Source organism: Sarcophilus harrisii, chromosome 6, assembly GCF_902635505.1.
Source record: "Sarcophilus harrisii chromosome 6, mSarHar1.11, whole genome shotgun sequence".
NCBI classification, from domain to species: domain Eukaryota; kingdom Metazoa; phylum Chordata; class Mammalia; order Dasyuromorphia; family Dasyuridae; genus Sarcophilus; species Sarcophilus harrisii.
The window spans coordinates 137817645-137843040 of NC_045431.1; the positions used below are offsets into that span (position 1 = coordinate 137817645).

At 31.7% G+C, this 25396-nt stretch overlaps 1 protein-coding gene across 2 annotated transcripts in view; it reads left to right on the plus strand.

The window, feature by feature from the left end:
- GRID2 (glutamate ionotropic receptor delta type subunit 2) overlaps positions 1-25396 on the plus strand; it is a 1791455-nt gene that overhangs the window by 1114832 nt on the left and 651227 nt on the right. The window lies entirely within an intron of this gene.

Below are 25396 nucleotides of genomic sequence, written 5' to 3' on the forward strand. Positions count from 1 at the left end.
CATACCCTTTGATCCAATAGTGTTACTACTAGGCTTATATCCCAAAGAGATACTAAAGAAGGGAAAAGGACCTGTATGTGCCAAAATGTTTGTGGCAGTCCTGTTTGTAGTGGCTAGGATGATTGGATGCCCATCAATTGGTGAATGGTTGGGTAATTTGTGGTATATGAATGTGAAGGAATATTATTGTTCTCTAAGAAATGACCAGCAGGATGAATACAGAGAGGCTTGGACAGATTTACATGAGCTGATCCTAAGTGAAATGAGCAGAACCAGGAGATAATTATATACTTCAACAATGATAATGTATGAAGATGTATTCTGATGGAAGTGGATTTCTTTGACAAAGAGAAGATCTAACTAAGTTTCAATTGATTATCGATGGACAGAAGCGGCTACACCCAGAGAAAAAACACTGGGAAATGAATGCACTGTTTGCATTTTTTTTTCTTCCCGAGTTATTTTTACCTTCTGAATCCAATTTTTCCTGTGGAACAAGAGAACTGTTTAGTTCTGTACACATATATTGTATCTAGGATATACTGTGCCATATTTAGCATGTATAGGACTACTGTGCATACCCTTTGATCCAGCAGTGTTACTACTGAGCTTATATCCCAAAGAGATACTAAAGAAGGGAAAGGGATCTGTATGTGCACGAATGTTTGTGGAAGCCCTCTATGTAGTGTCCAGAAACTGGAAACTGAGTGGATGCCCATCAATTGGAGAATGGCTGAATAAATTGTGGTATATGAATGTTATGGAATATTATTGTTCAGTAAGAAATGACCAACAGGATGATTTCAGAAAGGCCTGAAGAGACTTCTACAAACTGATGCTGAGTGAAACGAGTAGGGCTAGGAGATCATTATATACTTCAACAACAATACTATATGATGACCAATTCTGATGGACCTGGCCATCCTCAGCAATGAAATGAACCAAATCAGTTCCAATGGAGCAGTAATGAACTGAACCAGCTACGCCCAGTGAAAGAACTCTGGGAGATGACTAAGAACCATTACATTGAATTCCCGATCCCTATATTTTTGCCTGCCAGCATTTTGGATTTCCTTCACAGTCTAATTGTATAATATTTCAGAGTCCAATTCTTTTTATACAGCAAAATAACAGTTTTATCATGTATATTTATTGTCTATCTAATTTATACTTTAATATATTTAACATCTATTGATCACCCTGTCATCTGGGGGGGGGGGGGGGGAAAAATTGGAACAAAAGGTTTGGCAATTGTCAATGCTATAAAATTACCCATACATATAACTTGTAAATAAAAGGCTATTTAAAATAAATAAATAAATAATTTAATTTAAAAAAAAAAAAAAGAAAACATGTATAGAACTGCTTGCCATCTGGGGGAGGGGATGGAGGGAAGGAGGGGAAAAATTGGAACAGAAGTGAGTGCAAGGGATAATGTTGTAAAAAAATTACCCAGGCATGGGTTCTATCAATAAAAATTTATAATTATGGAAAAAAAGAAAGTTTTAGTTTCTGATCTGATTTCTACCCTAATATTTTCTTTAAAAATATTTCTCTATCTTTTAGAAACATTCTGGAGATTTTGCTGTTGTTCCATTATCCCTCAGTTTTCTTTTCCTAAAGTCTAATACTTATTTACAACTTTAGACTTCTTGAGCTAAGGGTATTTGACAACCAAACAGGGTTCATTCAGTGTTTAAAATACATTGAGAATGCAATCTAAAGCTAGATTCATAGGCATCTTTATCCTGGATATTAAAGATATTTGCCTTCTTGCTGGCTTTGTACACTATTTTGCCTTGCACACACAAACACACACACACACACACACACACACACACACACACACACTTTTCCATTGGATGAAGAGACAGAATGAATATTTTCTCCTTTATAGTGTAGGGAGAATTATTACTGTGTAGATAATGAAAAGAAGCCATGATAATAGGAGCTTGAAACACAATATGTTACTTTTTTTTTAATACTAGGCATGTTCAATGAGTTAAGCAGGTTGTAAAGGTAAAAGTATGGATAAGGAGTTTAAAATAATTTGATTATCCTGGATTTTACCTGTTGTGGAATCATTACACATTCTTCTCCCTGAAAAGGAAGTTCTAAATCCCATAGTTCAGGAACATTCTTTTTTTTTTTTTTCTTTTATGAATGTGAAACAAGTCAAAATAGCAAAAACTCAAATGTCATTTTGTCAATTGTGAATTTTAAATTCAGAACGTCTATTCTACCTTCCTTCTGTGGTCATTTTGAAAAGGATAATGTCCATGATATAAATACAAACTTTGCTTTAAAATGTTTATTTTATGGAGACTACAAATACTGTTATTATAACTTTATATGAAATAAAATATTGGAGAGATAATTGGTGTTGGCAGTTGAAAAATGGCTTGATATAAAGCCTTTCCTATGGAGTTAAGGAAAAGGTTTGTAAATTTGTATGTGTTTTACTTTTGTTTATTTATGAAGATATACTTGTAAAATGATATGAAAAGATTATTAAAAAAGTTAAGAAGCTGAAGAAATGTTTTCTGGTGTTGCTACAGAGAACGCAAAGAAAAAGAACCTAAAAAAAAAGTTTTTTTAAAAAAAAAAGTTTACCTTGTGAGGAGGAAGAGAAACTTCCAAATATCCTGAATGGAATAGTAAATCGTTTTCAGGCAAGTAAAGAGGAATCAACAATTGATAGTTTAAGATGATGACAATCATCACTAAAAGTGTTTGAATGTAACAATGTAATGGTGGCTTACTTCTGGAAACTTAGATGGGCTAGTATGAGACTAGATTGGAGCAAGTAAGCCAGTCTCAGGGAAAAACCTTATACATCTATGTGAGAGATATAAAACTTACACATTGTGGGTGCTGACTGTTGATTACAATTTATCCTATATATCTCCTCAAAAAGGCACAGTGTATGCAAGGGAAATGGACAGAGACATGCTACATATTTAAGTTTTGTCTTAAAATAAACTCTGAATTCCAAAAGGTTCAATTAAAGAGGTTCTAGGCAGATAGAAGTCGAGGATAGAAATGAAATATCGTTTATGAAAGATAGAAAGTAAAGTGTTCTTAGATGCACTAGGAAATCACAAAATCTTCCTGAACACATAAGAGACTGGGCAGATCTGTGCTTTAAGAGTATTAGTTTAATAATTATATAGAGAATAAATTGGAAGAGGGAAAGGTATGGAAGAAAATTACATCTGCAATTATTATTATTGCAGGTTAGTTGAAAACTGTAATTGGAGAGAAGGTGACAGATGGGAGATATTCTGTAGGTAGAATCAACAAGACACAGCAATAGATGGAATGTTGTATAGCAAGAATCAACAAGACATGCTAAGAGATGGAATATGGGAGGTCAGGGCAGAGTTTAGAGTCTCTTAGAGCCTCGTTTTCCTTTATCTTAAAGGGGGTATTAGAATATTAGCTTCTTTTTGGATTGTTTTGAAGAAAGCATTTTGAAAACTTTAAAGTGCCATAAATATGTGTTATGTGATAGTAATTAGGGATTAAATTTCTTGCCCAGGGATCTTAATGCTAAATGTTGTGGGAAAAGTCATAAGATGCATAAAAAGCAGGGTTTCACTGCTTAAGAATTTTACAATCCAGGTCTTATAGACAGTCTAAAAAAGTGTAAGATAATCTGATTTTACTGCTCCTTTATTTCTTTTCGTTTGCTATACCAGCTCAAAGACTATTAAAAGAATAGTTCAATCTAAGTATTGTACCATAAGAAAAGTTTTACAGTGTCACCTTAGACACTGGGATGGAAATTAATGAGGCTAGAGCACTGAATTAAGTAGTTGAAACTTTGACTTTGTAATGTTAGTTTATGAATATTGATTTTGTGCCCCTGGGTGCATTACATTGTACTAAGAGTTATTATTAAGATTACATACATAATACATCCTACTCTCAAGAGAGATGAAATCGAATACATTTACAAAGTGATCATACTGGTGATGACTCATATTTATTTAGCAATATTCTCTTAGTACCCTTAAGAAAAGAGTAGTACAAATATTTCTCTCCCCGCTTTGCAGATGAACAAACTAATATGTAGAAAGAGAATGACAGACTCAATCAATAAATACTTTTTGAGCACCTGCTATGTGTTAGACAAAGTGCTAAGCTCTAGTGATAGAAAAGAAAAAAGAAAAAAAAAGAAAAGAAAAAAGAAAAATTCTTGATTTTAAACAATTTCTCAGGATCACAGGATTTAAATGGGGAGGGAGAGCTTAGCGATCATCTATCCTTATTTAATTGATGAGGAGACTTAGGATCAAAGGAATTAATGCCTTGAATCCATCAAAGTAGGAGAGCCAGTATATAAATGTGAAATCTCATTCAAAATATAAAACTCCATTCCAGCATTCTTTCTATCAATTACTGATGATCACACACAAAGGAGTAGAAAGCATCCTGGAAACTAATGATCTGATGGAATTTATTCTGTCAAGAATTGGATGATAAATTCCAATATAGAAATAAAAAAAATGTTTCTGAAATAGAACAAATGTGAACACTGAATAGCAATTGCATTCTACCTAGAAAACTAAAGAATAATTGGACTACCTGAAGGCTGTGATAATAAAAAGTCTTGACACAATAATGCAAGAAATAATCAAAGACAACTGTCCTGGTGTGATAGACTGTGAGGGAAAAGTAGAAATAGAAAAAATTCTATTAATCAACCCTTCAAAGAGATTCTAAGAAAACACATAGGAATAGTAGTGCTAAATTTTGAAATCCTCATAGCAAAGAGAAAATTCTACAAGAAACAAATAAACTAACAAAAAAACAATTCAAATTTTCTGGAGTTACAATTAGAATTGTACAGAATTTATCAGCAACTACAGTAAAAGACCACAGTTCTAGAATTATTCGTGTCTCTGTGTGTGTGTGTGTGTGTGTGTGTGTGTGTGTGTGTGTGTGTATAGGTGTCTGTGTAGCTATAAACAATTAATATAGCTAAGCTGGAAGCCAAAATATCACATCTAGCAAAACTAACCACATGAATAAAAAGAATAGGCATTCAATGAACTTGCAGGTTTTCAGGATTTTGTCTCAAGTAAACCCAGTAGAAAAATTAACATGAGTCTATATCAAAGATTAATTTCAAGGGACTCAACAAAAACAAACTGTTTATGCTTTTATATGTACCATATGTTTTATATTAACATCAGTAATTGGGTAGTTTGAAAGAAAGACGGGGACCAAGCTGAGTATAAAAAAGCAAAAACTATAAAAAGGGTGAAAAAAGTAATTATGCTGTATGAATGAGGTGCAGAGGAAGAACTCACACAAAGGCATTTGGGGGTGGTAGATAGTTCTGAAAACCTAATCACATCAGGAATTGGTTAGATAGGGAAATACATGCACCCACATATGCTTACACCATGAAGGGTATATATAGCACTATACACATACACACCTATCATGAAGGACGTAGCACCCTCCAAAATCTATAAAGAAATAAAGGGGATAGAATATAGAAGAGTGTATAGATTTAGGGTAATTGGACAAGTGTTTAGGTTAATGGGAATGGGATAAAAAGAGAGGGAGAAGGTGAGGGGAGAAGATAAAAAGTTCAAGGGGATGAGGAAGTTAAGCAATAGTAAGGCAAATTAAAAAGTAGAATTAAAATAGAAAAATTAGCATGGGTAGGAAATAAGAGATATATACAGACATGATAACAAGGACTAGGAGCAGGAGTTAAGAAAAAAAAGTAAGGCTAGCAATCATATATATCTCAAAGTCAAACTGAAAGATTCAATCAAAAGAGAAATCTGCAGTATATATCAGCCATAATAATATTGTTTAAGATGCATGTCTATGTATAAATACATATGTATATATATATATATATATATATATATATATACACATATGCATGTAGGTGTTTGTATGTGTATAGATAGATGCATTTGTGTGTATGTGAAAATGTTTGTATGTATATATAAATATACCAATGCTTAATTACTTGGAGGAGGTGGGGGGATGAAAAGGGGAAAAAAAGAACAAAAAGTGAATATCAGAAAATAATAGAATAATTTACAAGGAAGCAAAGGAAAGATGGACAGTCATGAATATATAATCTCTTCTATTATTATATATACTTTTTTGAATGAAAATTTATTGCTGGACTCATGACAATGTTTTTCCCTCCTTTTTTCATCTTTCTATTTCTACTTTGCTTTTTTCTTCTTATTTTGTATTTAGTTTTAAATAAATTAAAAGAAAAAAGAAAAATGTCACAAAGACCCTCTTCACCCACTCTGAGTTTGGAAAAGGTTGAAAGGCAAAATAAGATAAACCACTGCCTGAGCAGAGAATAACTTGTTAAAAGCACATCATTTTAAACAGATGTGTGCTTTTTAATAGATCTGTGATAGCACTGATGTTGATACTTCCTCCAGAGGTATAGATTCCAATCCATGACTTGTCATTCATGCTGCCATTCATGCACTTCTATAAATTCTAAGCAGGGATCTAGCCACTGAGGCAGGGCAGAGGCCAAGGTTGACCTTCTACTAGACACACAAGCTTTAAGAGCCCCAGGATCTCTAGCTCTCACTACATGAGAGCTGTCAACTTCCTTTTCTGATCAGGCATCTCTGTGTAGCCTCTTTTACATAATTATTTGTGGGTAATATATTATAGTCTATTCATACTAACCATATGCCTCTCCCCAGCCTCTGTATGACCCACAACTATTAATTTCTCTCACACTCTAGCATTCCATGATTCACAAACATGCAGAGTCAGTAGAAGAATATTGTATTTGTATCAATATTATAATTAAAATTCAGGGTCATAGAAAGACATGAGTCAGATAATATGTTGATGAATCAGACACTTTATGACAGTAATTCATATTAAGCATTTTAAAATTCCCTGCAGTTTCCTAAGAATGTAAATACAAATTCTGTGTTGCTTCCATTGAACTAGAATATTTAGTAATAGTAAATGGAGCATAAGATGGAGACTTCTAAATTTTTTTCTGGATATCTACAACATATGCAAAGCACAAATGCAGATTTGTCATTGCATTAAACAACTAAGAAAATAATATTTCTTATTTTTTTCAGTTGGCAATTTAAAAAAATCAATCTTTGAATACAGCAAAGGCAAAACACTAATAGAATTAAGCCTTAAATCTCTTTGAAATACAAAAATAGAGTTTCCTTTGAATTAAGATAATGTGTTGGTTTTAAAAAAGTCTTTGGAAAGTAAAACATATTGCTCTGTTAGCAGTCAATGAGATCAAAGTGTGAATTACTGATTTAGATAGTTAATTGTCAATAGTAAACAGGAAATTATGATAAGGGAGAAAGATAAGAAAATAATTTTGGAGCACACAGTGATGCTCAGAGAATGAAGACCTGGGTCAGGAAACTTTGGAAAAGCAGACAGCATCATGAGGATGCAATAGATCTGGGGAGAGTAGAGAAAAAGGAATAAAGGAATAGAAAGAAGTTGTGGGATGTTTTAAAATGCAAATTGGTTGTTTTGGTACATTGTCCTATTTCACAGGTTGCCTAAGGCTGTCTCTTCATGATGCTGCTCATCATTTATGAAGCCCTTATGAAATTCCAATATTGAGCAAAAAATTTTCATTATATCAAGAAACAACATATGCACATATAAAGAAATGCAGTATATATACAAAGTAAGTGTGAAACAATTTCAAGTGAAGCACTGATATTTGACAGTGTCAGCAAAGGCCTCAGGAAGAAAGGTTTGGTGATAGCTGTGGCTTTCTTAAAGATGGTGTGACCTCCTAGCTTGCATATAGACAATGATATGCATAAAGGAGACAAAATAGTGGGTAGATGGAATTAGTCAAATTGGATTGAAAGGTAGATTGTGAAGAGTAATGTGTTATAATTCTAGAAAAGTAGAGTGGAGCCAGATTGTAAAAAGCTTTGAAAATGAAAGAGAAAAGTTTCTATTTCATCCTAGAGACAACATACAGATTTTGGAATTTTTTTGAGTAGAGAATGAACATAGACAAACCTTTGTGAACAGTGTGGAGATGGAGTAAAAGCAGAAAGATCTTAGAAGACCAACATGATACTGTAGTACAAGTAACAAATAATGAGAACTTGACCTAGGTTGGGTGAACAGACAAAAAGTAAGAGATGTTCAGAAATAAAGCTGGTAAGATTTACCAAGGAGATATAGTAGATGGAATTCAGTTCTAGTCAATCTAACATTTAATGGAAGCTATTATGTACTGTACTAGAGATACAAAGATAGAAACAAACAAATAAATAAACCACCCTTGTTTTCAAAGGGCTTACATTCTCCTGGAGAAATACACACTAATACAGACAATTATAGTTTAAGAAAAATGGGAAAAAAGATAGAAGACTATTAAATAAGGAACAGGAAGGAAATCTGGGAAGTTTTTTTTTTTTTTAGAAGAGGTGGCATCTATACTGATCCCTGAAGGCAAGTAAGTATCTTGAGATATGCCAATAAGAAGGAATGCAGTTCAGGAATGAGAAATGATTTCTGTGATTATATTTGTGGAAGAGATGGAATAGTATGACCAAAGAAAGGTTTGTGTCTAATGTGGCATAAAATACTTATTGAAGTATGTTTGTAAAAGGAAAAGGGAACAAGACTGAATATCCTGAAATGCCAGACTAATGAATGAACAAATGTCTAAAGATTGGCAGGGGATAAATTTTAGTATGATAATCACAATCTTTATAGTTATAGTATTTTTTATAACGCTGAAAGTTTTGATACATTATTTCCTAAAATATAATGTTGTTGTTTCCCATGTACATATATATACATCATATATATATATGGGCAAATCAAGTTTAAACTCACAAATTATATTTTTCTACTATAATATGAAGGAAATTAGACCAAATAGCTTTCTTCTATAGTTTTCATCAATTTACTTAATTATATAAAAATGTTTAGGCCTAAAATTAGATAAGTAATTTTGGAATATAGTTGAAATTCAGCTAGAATTCCTACTTCATTAAGTTTATATAAAATCAAATACATAAATATTAAAATATGTAAACCTACAATTTTTCCATGATTAGGCTGAAACTTTAACTGTAGTTATCAGTTCATCTTCAAACCTAAGGTATGTTTTTTTCCTGGAACAAATCAATTGTCACTTACATTTTTTTTGAAAATCAAAATAGTATAATGCATTTAAAATAAAATTTCCTCAGGTTATGCTAAACTCTTTTAATAGGAAAAACAGCTGAGATATTTTCATTAGTCATGATTAGATGCCATAAGAATTTAAGGCAGGAACATTTCATAAAGAAATATGTTTTCCCCTAAAGAGCCCAATGCAGAAATGACAATGAAAAGAAAATTATGAAATGTGCAGATAATATATGCAACTTTCTCTGATGTTTTTCATTTGCTCCTTGGATTTATTAAAATTCTGCTCTAAAATTGTGACTTAAATAGCCTTTGGATAAACTGCAATAAAGCATTGTTAAGTAAAATGCTTCAAAACGCAAATGTCAGAATTATAGCTTAAATCAGACAGTGGAGTACCAAAATATTGTCCCCAAAGGAGCACTAAAATTATTGGCTGCTTTCCATTGTGGCTTCTGTATAAATGAAACCCAGAAAAATGCAAAAAAATTTCTTCTTGATTGTATAAAATAGAGAAAGCAGAATGGATTAAAAATCAGAATGTGACAAAAAATTGTTTACAAGAAACACACTTAAAATAATAGATACAAGCAGAATTAAAATAATGTGCTGGGCAGAATTTATTATGCTTCAATTGTAGCAAAAAAAAAAAAAGGTTAGCAAAGTTAAATGAATTACATGTGAAATAGATAGCAATACTATTATATTGGGAAGCTTATGTTCCCATTTCAGAATTAGATGACTATCACCAAAAAAAGAAAGAAAAGAAAAAAAGAAGTAAAGGAAATGGATAGAATTTATTTTTTTAACCTTCTGTTTATTGAAAAAAAGAATAGAAAAAAAGAAAGAAAGAAAAAGGGAAATAAAATAAAACAAAATAGAACACTGCCATGTGACCAACAGAATATCAAGGAGGATTCAAAATATATAATAATAAATTAGCAGAAGAAATTATATTCATGAGTGTCCATCTTTTCTTTGCTTCCTTGTAGGTTATTCTTTTTTCTCTGCTGTTCACTATTTGTATTTTATTATTTTTCCCCTTTCATTACCCCTACCTCTCCTAAGCAAGCTATAAGTAAGCACAGATATATTTAATAGATACACACACATATATACATTCATACCTATCCACAGACACACACATAGACATGCATTTATATACACATATACATAGAGCAACATGCATATATATATACATATATATACTAATATTGTTTTAAATGCATGTTTACATATGGGTAAATTCAAGTGTACATTTTAAACATATCTATACAGGTACACATGAATTTACCCATATATACATGCATCTAGAACAATATTAATATGGCTGACATGTAATGTAGATTTCTCTCTGGATTGAATCTTAAAGTATAACTTTGTATAAGATCTATGATTACTAGCCATACCTTTTTTTCTAATGAATTTGATTCCTGTTCCTTGTTGTAGTGTTTGTGTATTATTTTCTAAACCTGCTAACTCTTTATTTTTTAATTTATTTTTTAATGTTTTTAATAACTTTAATTCTACTCCTTAAATTGCCTTGCTATTACTTAACTTCCCTCCACCCTGGATGTCTTTCTTGTCTTCTTCCTCCACCCTTTCCTTTCCCCTCCACCCATCTCTCTCCTGCTATTTCTTTATAGATTTTGGAGGGTGCTATACCTTTCATGGCATGTGTGAGTATGTGTGTGTGTGTGTGTGTGTGTGTATGTTATGTATGTGTGATACACAACAAACATATAGTGTTGCCTATTTAACCTATTCCCAATCTAAGTAGTTTTTTTAGAACATGAGCCCTGCTACTCCCTTGTATCTTTTCTTCCTCTGCACCTCATTTTTATAAATATTTTCTTAGAGCTACTCAATCACTGGTGTCAATTTTAAACATATAGTATACATTTCTATGTAAAAAAAATAAATTTTTTTTTTCTTATTAAAGTCCTCAAAATTAATCTTAGATATTGCCTCTACTATGTTAAATTTTCTATTGAATTAAGGTTTTGTTAAGAGAAAATCCTGAAAATGTGCAAGTTCATTGAATATATGTTTTTCCAATCAATATTATGCATAATTTTTCTAGATATGATATTTTTGGCATAGACCTATTTCTTTCGATTGCTAGTATATATGATTCTGGAACCTGTGATCTTTAATGTGGCTGCTGACAATTCTAATAGTAATTCCAACATATTTTAATTGGTTTTTTTTTTTTTTTGTCTTCTTTCTTTTCAAATTTTTTTCTTTGATCTGGGGGTTTTGAAATTTGGCAATGATATTCTTAGGTATTTTCCACAAAGAATTTGTTTGAGGTGGTGAACAGATTTTTTTCTGTTTTTATTTTTCCCTCATGTTCTATACCTCAAGGATAATATTGAAATATTTCTTGCATTATTGTGTCAAGGTTCTTGTTTTAGTCACGCTTTCAAGAAATCCAATTATTCTTATATATTCTCATCTTGATCTGTTGTTTTTCTTCTAAAATGTTTCACATTCTGTTCTATTTTTTCATTCTTTATATTATATTTTGTTATTTATTGGTGTAGTGAATAGAATTTTAGATAAGCTAGATATGATAATACCTAGAGAGAACTGAATGGGAGTAGAAATACCCATTTTTTTCTGGAGTTCATTATACAATTACAAAAATGATAAGATCTTTGAGTGTAAAAATGTTATAATTAAAAGCAGAAAAACACAAATATTAAAAGCATCCTGTTTAGATTATAATACAATAAAATATTTTAATAAAGGACAATGGAAACATAGGTTATAAAATAATTGGAGACTGAACAGCTTAATCATAAAGGAGTGTGTTAAAAAACAAGTCACAGAAATAATATCATTAAAAAAATGGTAATAATGATACAACATCAAAAACAATGGGATACTCACAGTGATCAGAAGAAAATGCCTATCTCTAAATACTTATATCAGTAAAGTAAAGAGCAAGCAGATCAATTAATTAGGCATGGAATTTTAAAAATAACTAGGAAATTAACTAAAAATCCCCAATTAAAACTAAATTAGACATCCTAAAAGTTATAGATGAGATTAATGAAATTAAGTCCAAAAATCATTGAATAAACATATAAAACTGCAAGTTAGTTTTATGAAAAAAAATTAAACCATTGATTAATATCATTAAAAAGAGAGAGGAAAAACAAATTAGTGGCATTAAAAATTAAAAAGATGACTATACCACTAATAAAAATGAAATAAAAACAATTATTAGGAGTTATTTTTTAAACTATGTGCCAATGAATTTAACAATTTAAGTAACACAGAAATAATATTTATAAAAATATAAAGTACCTAATTTAGGAAAAAAAAGAAAATAGGATATCTAAAGAGACTTATCTTAAAAAAAGAAATTGAATAGGCTCTAAATAAGCTTACTAAGAAAAAAAAAAAAACAAGACCAGTTGGCTTCAATTGTGAATTCTATCAAAAATTTAGAGATCAACTAATTTCAATATTAAATAAATTATTTCAATTGAGAAAGAAAGGGTCCTACCAAACAGCATTTATGAAATAAATCATGCTGACACCTAAAGTAAAAATAGAGAAAGAAAATTATAGACCAATTTCACTAATGAATATGGATGAAAAACATTCTAAGTAAAATAATAGCAAAAAGATTAAAATATATTACAAAATTATTATACATATAAAAAAGCAGGATTTGTATCTGGAGTCCAATGATAGTTTAACATAAGTAAAATTTACTTAAAATAAAAAGGTTTTTATAAAGTACAACAATGCTTTCTATGAAAAACACTTGAAAATATAGGTATAAATGGATTTTTCCATAAATTCATAAAAAGTATTCATCTAAACACATCAACAAGCATTATTTACAATGGGGATAAGCTATAAACTCACCAAGTAAGATCAGGTATGAAAACAGGATGCCTACTATCACAAATATGATTCAGCATTATAGTGGAAATCCTAATAATAGCAATGAGAAGAAAAAATGGAACTGGGATAGAAAATAGCATGATAAAACTATCTCTTTTTGCAAATAACAGATCATATTCTTGGAAAATCTCAAAGCCTGAAGTAAAGAATCAGTTGAAATAATTAATAACTATTTATATTATTAATAATAATACCAAAGTATCAGGACATAAAGTAAATCTACATAATTCATTAGCATCCATATTATATCACAAAAAGAAAAACCTTGGAAAAAGAGATGTTAAGATATACCCCATTTGAAATATCTTTATATAGTATAAAAATACCTGGGAGTACATCTGCCAAAACAAACCCAGGAATTATATGAACAATTATTTTTTATTAAAGTATTTTTTTATTTTCAAAACATATGCATAGTTTTCAACATTCATCCTTGCAAAACCATGTGTTCCCATTTTTTCTTCCTCCCTTTCCCTCCCCTAGATGGCAAATAATCCAATATATGTTAAACAAATGCAATTCTTCTATACTTATTTCCATAATTATCATGCTGCACAAAAAAAAATGAGATCAAAAAGGATAAAAAAATGAGAAAAAGCAAACCACAAGCAAACTATAACAAAAAAGTGAAAATACTATGTTGTGATCCACACAGGGTCCCCACAGTCTTCCCTCGGAATACAGATGGCTCTCTCCATCATAAGTCTATTAGAACTGGCCTGAATTAGCTCATTATTGAAAAGAGCCACATCCATCAAAATTGATCATTGCATAATCTTCTTGTTGCTGTGTATAATGTTCTTTTGGTTCTATTCATTTCACTTAACATCACTTCATTGTAAATCTCTTTAGTACTCTCAGAAATAATCCTGTGGATCGTTTCTTATAGAAGAATGCTATTCTATAAAATGTATATACTTTAACATATTTAGCCACTCTCCTACTGATAGCCATTCATGCAGTTTCCACTTCTTGTCACTATAAAAAGGGCTGCTACAAACATTTTTGCACATGTGAGTCCCTTTCCCTCCTTTATGATCTCTTTGAGATACAGGCCCTGTAGAGATGTACAGGATCAGAGGGTATACACAGTTTGATAATCCTTTGGGAATACTTTCATATTGCTCTACATAATGGTTCACAACTCCACTAATAATGTATTAGTATCCTAGTTTTCCCACATTCCCTGCAACATTTATCATTATCTTTTCTTGTCATTTTAATCAATTTGAAAGGTGTTTAGTGATACTTCAAAGTTGTCTTAATTTGCTTCCCTCTGATCAATAGTGATTTGGCCATTTTTTCATATGACTAGAAATGGTTTCTTCCCTTGAAAATTGTCTGTTCATATACTTTTACCATTTATCAATTAGAGAATGATTAGAGAATTTATAAATTTGAGTTCATTATCTATATATTTTAGAAATGAAGCCTTTATCAGAACCCTTAGATGTAAAAAATCTTTTCCCAATTTTTTCCCCAATTGCTTCCCTTTTAATCTTATCTGCATTGGTTTTGTTTGTAAAAAAAAATATTTTTAAAAAACGTTTTATACAGTAAACTCAGGTTCTAAATAAATGAAAATATTAATTGTCATGGGTAGACAAAGTCAATATAATTTAAAAATGACAATTTTTTGCTTAAACTAACATATTCAATTCCAGCCCAATTAAATTACTAAAGTAATATTGAGTAAGAAAAAAATTCATTTGGAAGAACAAAAGGTCAAGAATATCAAAGGAACTTAGTGAAAAATATAAAGGGAAAGTTTTAGTGTTTTCAACTATATTGTGAGAGTAATAAACAAGACTATCTGGTACTGGCTAAAAAATGAAAAGGTAAATCAGTAGAAAGAGAGATAAACAATTTACAATAGCAAATAAACATAATAATCTTGTATTTAACAAGTATAAAGAGTTATATTTGGGGAATAATAATTCATTATTTGGTGAACATTTGTGGGGAAAGCTGAAAAGCAATCTGGCAGAAATTGGGCTTAGATCAATATCTTACACTATTTACCAAAATAAGATCAAAAGAGGTATGTGACCTAGATATAAAAATGTTACAAGAAAACATATTAGCTAACAAGACTTATGGGTAGATAAAGAATTTAAAAATAAATGAGAGATAGAACTCAGTGTGAGGTATACAATAGAAAACTTCAATTATGTTAAATTTTAAAAAGTTTTTTACAAATAAATCAAATGTACCTTAGATCAGAAGGAAAACAAAAAAATTAGATAAAAAAATTATGGAGAGTTTCTCACATAAAGATCTTTTAATTATATGCAAAAAGTTGTCAAATCTCTAAGAATAAAAGTTACTGTCCAACTGATAAATGATCGATATAAACAGGAAGTTTTTCAATGAAGGAATCAAAACAATTTATAGTCTATGAAAAAATGCCCTCATTTGGTTAGAGAGATGCAAATGAAAACAATCTTGATATATAATTTTACACCTATAAGATTAGCTTAAATGATTGAAGGAGAAAGTGACAAATGTTAGAGGGGACATGGAAAAATTGAGACACTAGTTCGCAGTTGGTGGAACTGTGAACTGATTCAACCATTTGGGAGAGCAATCTGGAATTATGCCTAAAGAGTTCTTAAACTACCTATGCCCTTTGTTCCAGGGGAAATAAGTAAAAAGAGAAACTTAAAGGAAGGCTGAGCTAAAATAGAGTAGGCAGAGACTGGATGCCTACACAGGCATCCAGATCAAAACACTAAAGCCATCAACTACATCCACATCTACAAAGCCTGAGAGAACTTCCAAGTCAAGTTCTGTTTCCCCCCCCCCCCTTTTTTTTTTTTCTTTGCCTGTCTGCTAACAGAGTATGTAACATACTATTTTATTTCTTTACCCCAATCATTCTGGTAACCTAAAATCTTGCCACAAATGTAAAGGTGACAAACATCATTTTAATTTGGAGAAGATAGTCAACTCTCTGCCTAATTCCAGCAGCAAAGAATGGAATAGAGTACAATTGAAGAGTAAATCATTAATCTGACTCTCAGATCAAAACAAAACAAAACAACTATTTTAACAGAGTATAGCTATTTAAATCTCTAGAAATAAAGGAGATAAAGAAAGGAAAATAACACTGAACACTGATAAATTGCATTCTCCCCAGTGATATCTATAATTATTCCATCATATATTAAAATTTCAATTATTGAATTTTGAAATTAACCAGATCTTCAAGTATAGTTGTTGTTGTTGTTGTTACCGCTTTGCTATTTCTTGATCCTTTTACTTTAGGGTGAAATGAAAATTTTGGAAAATCTTTGCAGTTTTTTTCTCTATGCTCTCCCCCAGAATTTCTCCCAGTAAGATGAAATCTAATGAGATGCAAGCATATTAGAGTGAGCAGACGGAGTTCTGATTATGAAATCTAGGTTCTGAATTTACCACTACTATGAACTTCTCTCATAATCTCTAACAAATCACTTCTCTCTAGATCTCAATTTCCTCATCCAGGAAGAATGAGAATGTTCAATGCTGTCCTCAAATTAGGGTCCTTTTCAGTTAATATTATGTATTAAATTAATGAAGAAAAAAGAATCATCAATTGTGAAGTGATACAAGAATAACTCTCCCTTATTACTTCTTCTAAAGATAGAAATTATAGGGCAGTTTGGTAGAGTGGAAAGCATGCTAGATTTAGAATTGGAAGAAACCTATGTTCATATGCTTCAACCTCATTAGTATTATGGCAAATTAGCTTTTCTGAGCCTCATTTTCATTACCTGTAAAGTGGAATTAATAAAACCTTTAGTACCAACCTCAAAGAGCTACACAGAAGTCAACTTTCTAGGGTTGGTGCTAAAGATTTTATTTACTCCATTTTACAGATGGGGAAATTTAGCCCTTAATTGAGCTAAAATTTTAATGTTATTTATTTAGGTTTTTGCCCAAAATGATTGGGAGGTTATCTGTGCCCAAACTTGATGTTAATGAAGTTATTTTCTATTCTGTTTCTTAATCTAAAGAATGTTTATCTTATGATAGCATATCATAAGGGGAAAGGGGGAAGTTATCCCTTTAAATGTTGTCAGCATCCCTCTTTTATTACCAACATAATTGCAGATGACCTTATACCCTTCTTGCTCCAGGTTTTCTATTTTTAGTATCTGTTGTGAAGCAGCCTGCTTGAGTGATGAATATCTTTTCATATAAGAATCCAATCTCTCTGCTTTTTGTTTGATAGGCCTCCAGTGGATTACATTAAGGAAGCTGATGTGTTGCATACAAATACTTGAAGCATCTTAAGTTTTCAAGCAGTTTTGTTAAGAGTATTGATGAATTTTTCTTGAAATTAATTTTCTGTATAATAGTTCTTCATTCCTTTTTTATCATCAACATAAAAATAATAAATTAAGAAGGGATTGTAAACATAATAATAATTTCTCTTTATAAAACACTTTACAAATATTATTTCATTTTATAGTAATAGCTAACATTTATATAAAGCCTATTGTGTGGCAGACATTGTGCTAAGTACTTTGTAAATATTATCTTATTTGGTCCTTAAAAGACCTTAAAAGATAAGTATTATTATTATTATTGCCATTTTAGAGATAAGGTCACAGAGCTAGTATGTGATACCAGATTTAAATAGTGGTTTTCTGGTCTCCAAACCTAGAGCTCAACCTAACTGCTTCTTAACACATAAAAAAAACATTTTCTGAGACCTATAATTTTTATATCCTAATTTTTTGATAAGCAGCATTCCCATATATGCATACTCAGGACTGAAATTTACCTTTTTACAAAGAAAAGTATTTTAAGTTCAAACAATCTAGTTTTGACCAATTTTGATAATGTATGCAACATTCTTCCCCATAGTCCTTTCTCCACCTTTTTAGTTGAATGGAAGTATATATGAAAGGAGATATATATTCTTGGTATCAAGATGAGTCATTACAGTTTCTCAGAGTTCTTCAATTCTTTCATTTTGCAAAGCTATATATTTTCTGTTCTCTTGCTCTAGAGCAGTCTTAGAATCACATGGAAAAGAAAATTCCAGTTGACTAACACAAATGAGAATTTTGTATTTCCTTTCTATGTACTTTCTTTGTATTACTGTCTTAGAATGGGATATATTGGCAGACTTGCCTTGAAAAATAGGCTTAGGAAGATCATTCTTGAATGAGTAAGACAAAAATGCATGGGAGATGTATTGGCCTTAGAGTCAGAGAGAGCCTGCTTTTCAACACATAGTTGAATATGTGATAATCAATAGATTAAGCTGACCTTTTGATGCTCTGGACTGCTTCTTTTTTATTATTATAGCTTTTTATTTACAAGTTATATGCATGGGTAATTTTACAGCATTGACAACTGCCAGACCTTTTGTTCCAATTTTTCTCCTCCTTCCCTCCATCCCCTCACCCCAATGGCAGGTTGACCAATACATGTTAAGTATGTTAAAGTATAAATTAAATACAATATAAGCACACATGTCCTAACAGTTATTTTGCTGTACAAAAAAAGAGCTTGTTTTAGTTTGAAATAGTGTACTATTAGCCTGTGAAGGAAATAAAAAATGCAGGCAGACAAAAATATAGGGATTGGGAAATTCTATGTAATGGTTCATAGTCATCTTCCAGAGTTCTTTCCCTGGGTGTAGCTGCTTCAATTCATTACTGCTATATTTGAGCTGATTTGGCTCATCTCATTGTTGAAGAGAGCCACGTCCATCAGAATTGATCATCATATAGTATTGTTGTTGAAGTATATAATGATCTCCTGGTCCTGTTCATCTCACTCAGTATCAGTTCATGTAAGTCTCTCCAGTCCTTTCTGAAATCCTCCTGCTGGTCATTTCTTACCAATAATATTCCATAATATTCATATACCACAATTTATTCAGCCATTCTGCAATTGATGGGCATCCACTCAGTTTCCAATTTTTGGCCACTACAAAAAGACTTGATAGAAACATTCGTGCACATACAGGTCCCTTTCCCTTCTTTAAGATTTCTTTAGGATATAAACCCAGTAGAAACACTGCTGGATCAAAGGATATGCAGAGTTTGATAACTTTTTGAGTATAGTTCCAAATTGCTCCCCAGAATGGCTGGATGTATTCACAATTCCACCAACGATGTGTTAGTGTCCCTGTCTTCCCACATCCTCTCCAACATTCCGCATTATCTTTTCCTGCCATTCTAGCCAATCTGACAGGTGTGTAGTGGTATCTCAGAGTTGTCTTAATTTGCATTGCTCTGATTAATAATGATTTGGAGCATCTTTTCATATGGCTAGAAATTGTTTCGATTTCTTCATCTGAGAATTGTCTGTTCATATCCTCTGATGATTTATCAATTGGAGAATGGCTTGATTTCTTATAAATTAGAGTCAATTCTCTACATATTATGGAAATGAGGCCTTTATCAGAACCTTTGCCTGTAAAAATGTTTTCCCAGTTTATTGTTTCCCCTTTAACCTTGTCTGCATTAGTTTTGTTTGTACAAAAGCTTTTCAATTTGATATAATCAAAATTTTCTATTTTGTGATCAGTAATGATCTCTAGTTCTTCTTTGGTCATAAATTCCTTCCTCCTCTGTCTGAGAGGTCTGAGAGGTAAACTACCCTACGTTCGTTTAATTTATTTATAATCTCATTCTTTATGCCTAGGTCATGAACCCATTTTGACCTTATCTTGGTATACGGTGTTAAGTGTGGATCAATGCTTAGTTTCTGCCATACTAATTTCCAAGTTTCCCAGCAGTTTTTGTCAAACAGTGAATTCTTATCCCAAAAGGGAGGGTCTTTGGTGTGGTGTTTTTCTTCTTTAAAATATAATCATTCTCTCTGGGAGCAGGTTTCTTGGGGAACTTTTCTGGAGGCAGCCTTAGTTTCAATTAAAAGTAATAATCACCTCAAAACACACCCAAGTGGTAAAAGTTCAGATCTTTTTATTGCTTCCTCCAAAATAGCCTGGTTAGTTTTCTTGGTGGCCTATCTCTCTGCTTAGTTCCAAGAACTCCCTCCAAATGTCTCCAAATCCAAAAGTTTGTCCTTCAGCCTCCAGCCAGCACAAAGGTGGAAAATGGAATGGATCTGACTCCTCTAGCTCAACTCCGAATGTCTCCAGGCAGCACCAAGGTGAAAGTTGGAATGAATCTGAGTCCACCTCTGAGAGTGGGCTTGTGGGCTTCCTCCCAGAGTGCTCCTTTCTGTGAGAGAGGGCTTGTGGGCTTCTGTATCTCCCAGAGTGCTCCTCTCTGACTCTTGGCAATGTTCCAAACTGAATTAACCTGAAGCTCTAAGAGCATCTATATATATATGATCTCCCAAAGGTTGACTCCTCCTCTGAGAGAGTGGGATTATGGGTTTCTGACTTGTGAATCTCATACTGAATATTGACTTGTGAATCTCCCAAAAGTGTGAACTCCAATGAATACTTAAATACATTAGTGAGCTAGAGGATTTGCTAAGTACCATGCTAAATTAGGCAACTGACTTACCACTTTGTAAGGATTCACTCTAAGGTGTGAACCAAAAAGCATTGTATCAATTCCATTGAGTTAACTCTAGGATTCTAACATCTCCCTTGAGTTATCACCTTGTTTCAAGTTGAGTTACCACTAGGATTCTAATACATTTGGTGTGTCAAACACTAGATTATTAAAGTTATTGACTACTTTGTCCTTTGAACCTAACTTATTCCACTGATCAACTAGTCTATTTCTTAGCCAATACCAAATGGTTTTGGTAATTGCTGCTTTATAATATAATTTTAGATCTAGTACAGCTAGGCCACCTTCATTTGATTTTTTTTCATTAATTCCCTTGAAATTCTTGACCTTTTGGTTTTCCATATGAACTTTGTTGTTATTTTTTGTAGGTCATTAAAATAGTTTTTTGGGAGTCTGATTGGTATGGTGCTAAATAAATAGATTAGTTTAGGTAGTATTGCCATCTTTGTCATATTTGCTCGCCGTATCCAAGAGCATTTAATATTTTTTCCAATTGGTTACATCTGACTTTATTTGTGTGGAAAATGTTTTGGAGTTTTGCTCATATAGTTTCTGATTTGCCCTTCATAGATAGATTCTTAAATATTTTATACTATCAGTAGTTACTTTAAATGGAATTTCTCTTTGTAACTCTGTTGCATTTTGTTAGTGATATATAAGAATGCTGATGACTTATGTGAGTTTATTTTGTATCCTGCAACTTTGCTAAAGTTGTGGATTATTTCTAATAACTTTTTAGTAGAATCTCTGGGGTTCTCTAAGTATACCATCATATCATCAACAAAGAATGATATGAGGTTTCCTCATTGCCTACTTTAATTCCTTTAATCTCTTTCTCAACTCATTGCCAAAGCTAGCATTTCTACTACAATATTGAATAGTAACAGTGATAGTGGGCAATCTTGTTTCATTCCTGATCTTATTGGGAATGGTTGCAGTTTGTCCCCATTACATATGATGCTTAATGATGGTTTTAAATAGATGTTACTGATTATTATAAGGAAAAGTCCATTTATTCCTATACTCTCAAGTATTTTTAATAGGAATGGATGTTGGATTTTATCAAATGCATTTTCTGCATCTATTGAGATGATCCTATGGTTTTTGTTAATTGGTTATTAATATGGCCAATTATACTGATAGTTTTTCTAATATTGAACCAGCCCTGCATTACTGGTATAAATCCTACTTGATTGTGGTGTATTATCTTGGGGATGATTTTCTGTAGTCTTTTTGCTAATATCTTATTTAAGATTTTAGCATCAATATTCATTAGGGAGATTGGTCTATAATTTTTTTTTCTCTGTTTTCAACCTACCTGGTTTAGATATCAGTACCATGTCTGTGTCATAAAAGGAATTTGGTAGGACTCCTTAATTCCCTATTTTTTCAAATAGTTTATAAAACATGGGGACTAATTGTTCTTTAAATGTTTGGTAGAATTCATATGTAAATCCATCTGGTCCTGGTCCTGATTTTTTTTTTAGGGAGTTGTTTAATAGCTTGTTCTATTTCTTTTCTGAAATGGGGCTATTTAAGCAATTTACTTCCTTCTCTGTTAATCTGGGAAGCCTATATTTTTGGAGGTGGTCATCCATTTTGCTTAGGTTATCAAATTTATTGCCATAAAGTTGGGCAAATTAACCCCTTATTATTTCTTTAATTTCCTCTTCACTGGTGGAAAGTTCTCCCTTTTCATTTTTAAGACTACTAATTTGATTTTCCTCTCTCCTTTTTCTAATCAGCTTTACCAAAGGTTTATCAATTTTATTGGTTTTTCATAAAACAAATGCTTAGTTTTATTTATTAGTTCAATAGTTTTTTTTTTTACTTTCAATATTATTAATTTCTCCTTTTAATTTTAGAATTTCAAGTTTAGTAATTGATTGGGGGTTTTTAATTTGGTCTTTTTGTAGCTTTTTAAGTTGCAAGCCTAATTCATTGATTTTCTCTTTCTCTATTTTATTCAAGTAAGTCTCTAAGAATATAAAATTTCCTCTTATTACTGCTTTGACTGCATCTCACAAATTTTGGTATGATGTCTCATCGTTGTCATTATCTTGCGTGAAATCATTAATTGTGTCTATAATTTGCTATTTCACCCAATCATTCTTTAAATTGAGATTATTTAGTTTCCAATTACTTTTTGGTCTATTTGCCCCTAACTTTTTGTTGAATGTAGTTTTTATTGCATCATGATCTGAAAAGAAAGCATTTACTATTTCTACCTTCCTGCACTTAATTTTGAGATCTTTATGTCCTAATATATGGTCAATTTTTGTGTAGGTTCCATGAACTGCTGAGAAGAAAGTATACTCCTTTCTGACACCATTCAGTTTTCTCTAAAGAGCTATCATACCTAATTTTTCTAATATTCTATTTACTTCTTTAATTTCTTTCTTATTTGTTTTGTGGTTTGATTTATCTAATTCTGAGAGTGCAAGATTGAGATCTCCCACTATTATAGTTTTGCTGTCTATTTCTTCTCGCAATTCTCTTATAATATAGTTTCCTTCCTTATCTCTTTTAATTAGATCAATTTTTGCTTTTGCTTGATCTGAGATAAGGATGGCTACTGCTGCTTTTTTGACTTCACCTGAAGCATAATAGATTCTGCTCCAGCCTTTTACCTTTACTCTGTATATATCTCCCTGTTTTAAATGTGTTTCCTGTAAACAACATACTGTAGGATTCTGACTTTTGACCCGGGTCTGCTATCCACCTCCACTTTATAGGAGAGTTCATCCCATTCTCATTTACAGTTAAAATTACTAATTCTGTATTTCCTGCCATCATAATATCCCTGGATTGTGCTTTTCTTTTTCTTTCCCCCCTTACCCCCTTTTCTAGTATTAAACTTATTGGGCCCCACTTGTGTCACGCAGCTCTCCCTCTTTAGGATCCCTCCCTCCTCCCTTTGAATCCTTTCCCCTTTCTTGTACCCTTCCCTTATTACTCTCTCTGGACTCCTTCTTAATACTACAAGTTATTAACCTTTTAATCTTCATGGATATAAGGAGTTTCTTTATGAAGAATACAAAAAATATTTTAATACTCAAAAGTCTGAAATCATAGCTTGAGTCAAAACACACACACACACACACACACACACACACACACATACACACGGTTTTTGTTCAAAGATTTTTCAGTCATGTCCCACTTCTCATCCTATTTGGAGTTTTCTTAGAAGAGACATTAAAATGGTTTGCTATTTACTTTTCTAGCTCATTTTATAGATGATAAAACTAAAACAAACAGGGTTAATTCTCTTCTCCAGGATCACAGAGCTAGTAAATGTCTGGGGGCTGATTTGAACTCATCAAGATAAGTCTTCCTAAATCCAGGCTTGTCATTCTATCCACTGTATCATCAGGCTGCCCACATATGCAAATAAATAAAGTATGCCTTTCATGCAAAAATAACTGTATATGTGAATATGTGCATTTATTACTTTCTTTTGGAATTGGATATAAGACTACTGACAACCAGTGTTGTCAGTCCTTTTCTATTGGTCCTTTGAATTCAGCTGAAATGCCTGGTTTTGTCACCAAAAGTGATTTGTATACTATGTATTCCAAATGACTTTTTAAATTTTTAATTAATTGACCCCGTAGGAAGTCCAATATTGTTTATATTGAAATCTCTGAATAGTATTTTCTATCGAAATACTATGAATGTTTAGTTTTTTCCCACAGAATCCCTCTACTTAAGTTTACCATGAGAAAATGAAATTTTAAAGACTTTTCCTTTTTGTGTGATGTAGAAAATAAGTTAGACCCTGTCAGAAGTGCTATAAACTAATTCAGGCCACTTAAATAGCTTTAGAATAAATTGGTTCCCAGAAGCCTCAAAGTATATACACCATTTCCAAAACCTAATCTTGTCCAGCAGATTCTACACTATGATATCTCATGGCAGAAGAACAGTGATTTCTATACTATGCAGTATCCTGTATTCAGTTTTTTTTATTCTTAGGTTTCATCATTCATTATTCTTGCACTAATACTCATTTTTTTCACATCCAGTTTGATTTTCATATCGTTGAGAGATGAAGGATTTTCATTTCCCGGCTATATTCTTACTGGCAGTTGCTTGTCTCATTTTATTAATGTTTGAATCTTTAATTTACTTCTCTAATATAAGAATATCATAAAAATTCGCATTATATAAAAAAACCAATGCTATTTTTCTGGTTTAACTTTTTTACTTTTCCCAAGTCATGTGAAATTATTAAATCACATTAGAATAAAAGGATAGTCATTAAATGAAGAGATTGGATTGCATTTCTAAGGATACTTCTAGCCTCAAATCCTATGAATTACTCCTTTTGTTAATATTTGACATTTGGAATTTGGAAACTCTGATTAAATGAAAAGGCCTTGGATATTTTAACATTACGGCTTTTGCTAACAGGAAAGACTGAAGAAAGAGATATTTAATTTAGAATAATTTCTCCTCCCCCCACCCCATCGATTTGTGAAAAGTGATTGCAATATTTCTGTTACCTAATTCTCTAATGTGTGATTCTTCATTTCTTAATTATTAGAATAGGAGAGAGGTGTTTCTACAATTTGGGAGTTTTATCACAAGAATAAATACTGTGGTTTGAATAAAAATTTTGAGGAATATTATATGCAATTTTAAAACCAGACCTTTGTCTTCATTTTAATAGTGAATCTCCCAAAGATAAAATGCTAATACATCTTCTTCCAGCTCTGCAACTGATAATCTAACAGAGTTATATGAGGAAGTAAAAAGCTGAATGACTTGTCCAGTAATTGTCAGAAATGTATCTAGTACTCTGCTCTTCCATAATT